The 4,335-nt window shown below is 37.1% G+C and overlaps 1 pseudogene across 1 annotated transcript; it reads right to left on the reverse strand.

Annotated features, from left to right (window-relative positions):
- Window positions 1-435: 435 nt before the first annotated feature.
- LOC309831610 (large ribosomal subunit protein eL21-like) lies at window positions 436-1,001 on the reverse strand (annotated as a pseudogene). The gene has a single exon. The product of its transcript is annotated as a large ribosomal subunit protein eL21-like (transcript).
- Window positions 1,002-4,335: the final 3,334 nt, after the last annotated feature.

Raw genomic sequence — 4,335 nt, forward strand, 5'->3', positions numbered from 1 at the left:
CAACATGTAAGATATAAATATATATTACCAAACAGAATATAAATATATCTTGACAATGTAAAAGTAATATATGTGATGACAGTTGGGAGTTGGTTATATGGGAAGGGGAATTGGAAAGGATAGGAGTGCTACTTTCCTCATGTCAATCACAGGGAGCATGATTTTGTCTAAATCAGATCAAGAAATAGGGCTTAGGTGTATAATCTAACCTTATAAAAGCAATCAATAGAAAAACTAAAATGTAATTAACCCAAATGAAGTTAGTGTGGCGGAGGTAGAAAGAAAATGTGAAAACAGACCTACATTCACCAATTTTTATGGCATGGGGTCAACTGACACTGTTCAAAGTTGATACACCACCTTAATGAGTGTTTGGGAGACATTTTACATAAAAATTAATTTTTTTTATTTTGTGTGTGTGTGTGCTTTAAATATGTGTTTGGGGGAGGGGAACACACACTTCTACTCAATTAAGAGAAACATTTATACCGTCCAGGTCTTTTATTTTCTTTACACCCATCATGCCATAAATTCATAGGGAATGGGCTCCAACAGTTCAGGCTCCTTTCCATTGGTTCTCATGAAGTGTGCTTCTCTGGGTGGAGCAGGCTGGTGCTTCAGCTGAACCCAAGTACCCTTCTCTTTGGCTTCCTTCTTTTTCTGATCATTTTCCTTCACCCGTTTCAGGAAGCTATCTCGGCTCTTAGAGTGCTTAATATGATCGATACGCACGTTAATTCTCTTGGCAAGAATCTTCCCTTAACTTGTTTGTTTACAAGGATGCCAATAGCATGCTGGGTAACACTGCAGACTCTCTCAGTTTTGCCATGGTAACATTTGTGGGGCATTCCTTTTTGAACAGTGCCCATTCCCTCGATATCTACAGTATCACCTTTCTTGTAGATTCTCATGTATGTGGCCAAAGGACCAACTCCATGTTTTCTAAAAGGCCTAGAGAACGTGTAGCAGGTGCCCCTCCTCTTTCCCTTGGTGTTGGTCATTTTGGCGAATTACTGGAAGACGGCGGTTCCGGATGAAAAGAAAAATTAATTTTTAAACATTTCTCAGTGGCTTCCTCTGGGAAGTAAAGTTAGGCTGTAGGGCAAATAAGTCTTTTCATTTTTGTTTTATCCACATTTATGCTATTTGAATTTTCACTTCAATGTTCTTACGCTTTTTTATAATTTTTTTAAATGTGCTTCTTGTACAAATGGGCTGCCCCATAAACTCTCATCAAGACATTTATATAAGTTATTATTATGACTGATTCTAACAATAATAATGAAAAATATATTTTACTGAGGGCATTTTACGTGCTAAAGGTTTAGTGAGCACTCCGACTGAATCATCACAACAATCATGTTATACACACTATTATCTCCTTTATTTTATGCACAAGGAAACTAAGACTTAAGAGGTTAAGTAATTTTCCACAGTAACGCATCAAATAAGAAGGAAGGGGAGCTATGGCTTAAACTCAGGACTGTCTGACTTCAAAGTTCATGCTTAAAACCACTAAACCCCACTGCGTGTACTCATCCTATGATTTTGAACTAGCAACTTGCAGACTCCATTTTCTCTGTCGACTATATCAACTCTGAGAGATCTTTATTTGAATTCCAGGGTAGCTCCTTTGACTGAAGACAATTTCCAAGACCAACACTTTATATACCAGTTGCAGTAAATGCTAGGAGGTAGCAAAGCAATGACCACAAATTCTGAGAGCAGATTATATTGACTAAAATTCAACACTCAAGGATCCCGTCAAATGTAAGGTGAGATAGAGAGATCTTCAGACATAAAAAGGACTGAGAAAAAAGGATGCATTTTGTGCTATCTTAATAATATGTCTTATCCTGAGGCTTGTTTGAAGTTGGTAAATAGAAACATGTAGTTCCAAAAGAGATTTTGGTGTATATACCTAGTAAATTTTATTCCCTTTGTACCCTTTCACAAAAAAATCACATGAAGATTTATTTCAGAAAGGGGGAATACACATCTCTACACAACTGGACCATTAGAGTTAAAAAAAAAAAAATTCTGTCATTCCACTTCCTGCAAGCTTTACAATTAGGAAAACAAAGAAAAAGTCAACACCCATTACTTCATGTGACAAGTAACTTAGTTTCTGCTTTTGGCAAATGGGAATAGATTCTGCTTATTCGGTCATTCAACTAGTGTTTGGAATCACATTGTTTTGTGCTAGGGAGATGACAGTGAACTACAGACATAGTCTGAGTTGCTCACCAAAAACCAAGGAGTGGCTGGAGGGGTGCCTGAGGCCCCACCATGTCAACCAGCACCCCCATGCTCACCCTCACTACCATTCTTCTGATTGTTCATGATGATTTTAGTCCTGGGAAAACAAAACTTCAAGCTCTCCATACGTTCTTCCCCTTCAAAGAGATTGCAGTCCCAAAGCCACATCCTATAGAAAAATTCAGAAACCATCAGGAGAGCTTAGAGTTCTGTGGGGATAGACAAGCAATTAACCAGAATTACATAATCCGTTACACATACATGGGTCATGAAGTAAAGGGTTCTGAGGGGTTTTTTTAATTATTATTTATAAGGTTTTATTGCTATATGAAGTGGAAGGGCAGGAAGTTATGGACCAAGCCATGCAACATAGTTTCAAAGTAAAGGATTAGAATAATCAGTCACATTTCTTATCTACCATGTACTTTGATAAGCTATAAATTGTATTTTTACATTTCAAAAGTGTTTAAAATTTCCACGTGTCTCGTATAGGTGTATAAACCAAAATCTCTTTTGGAACTACATGTTTCTATTTACCAACTTCAAACAAGCCTCAGGATAAGACATATTGTTAAGATAACACAAAATGCATCCTTTTTTCAGAATCCTTTTCATAAACTCCACAGCCAGATATTTTGCAGAAGTCTCTTCAGCTTAAAATAGAAATTCTCTTCTATAGATAGCTAAAACAGATTTGAGATGAAGAAGGTTAACTGCTCTTTTGTGGGTCACAGCACTGATGTGCTTCAGCCCTCAGAGCACAGCTGAACTTGTACTCATTGACTGAGTTACCACTTTCTTTCCCTCAATGTCTTTAAGCTGAGTCTGTTTTGGCACATTGATTTATTAACACATGGACCCATATATGGTAAATTCATTTGATAGCTCCTCCCAATCCCTTGATACTAAATATTGAAGGTTGATTAGAGATGGAAAAATGATGCTACTCATAGTAGAAGAGACCAAAATCCAGTCCTCTCTTCCCCTTTTGCTAAAAAGATGCTTACATTGTTTGGGTGTCTCCTCTCCTCTGTACATGCTGGTGCTCAGAAAAGGGAGGGGGGGCCCACTCCACACTGCCTGGTTTCCTGTTCTTATTATCAAGGATTAGTTTGGACATGGGCATGAGGTATAATTCTGGATACAATGATGTGTGGGAAATCTGGGAAAGGCTCTCTCTCCTTACTAACAAAGAAGATAGTTGGGGATAAACATCCCCTGTGCCCAATGTCATTGTGTTCATGACCATTCCTGGAGCTGTGGCAGCCATCTTGCAACCATGTGGGGAACTAAGTCAACAGGTCCAAGAGGGTAAAACAGAAAGATGCAGAGAACTTATATTTCTGCTGTGTTGAGCAACTGAATTGACCATTGAATCAATCAACAATCTGGAGCATTCACATTTGGACTTCGTGTTATGTGAGATAATAAATATTCCTCATGTGTAAGCCATTTTGAGTCAGGGTTTTCTGTTACTTAGCAGATAAACACATCCAAACTGGTCCATGTAGATTAGTTCTCTCTGTTATCCCTTTCTTCCTCCACCCAGTCACCATTCTTAACATAATTTAATTGGTATTAACATTTTTACACAGGTAGATTTAGCTTTCTTCAGTGATAAATTTAAATTTCTCCTCATGTTTTAAACTTTACCTTGGCAATCTAGTTTAAGAAACTGATCTTATCGAAGATATCTGGTTACCATACCCATGGGGCACTAATAATATTCTTAAGGTCATGGAAGCAGCAGTATGAGGCTACAATGTTTTTTGATAGCCTAACATATCCATTTTGACCAAAGACTCTTTTCCCTATTAAAAAAAAAAGAAAAAAAAGAAAAGAACAAACTGAGTTATATGTGGAAGCTTTCTAATTCTTATCCCGATTTTTTTTTTTTTGATAGACTTTCATTACAGCAACTCCTTAAAGCCTGGCTCTTTGGCTTTCACGGTTTAATTTCTTGGCTTTGAGTTAATATTATTCCCTTAATCTCACTAATCCTCTAAGAAAGATGAACATAATGGTGAACTTCATGTAAGAAATATCCTATTAAATTTTTAAATGATTAAATTGTAC

The sequence above is a fragment of the Grampus griseus genome, assembly GCF_964374135.1.
Source record: "Grampus griseus genome assembly, chromosome: 13".
Lineage (NCBI taxonomy): Eukaryota > Metazoa > Chordata > Mammalia > Artiodactyla > Delphinidae > Grampus > Grampus griseus.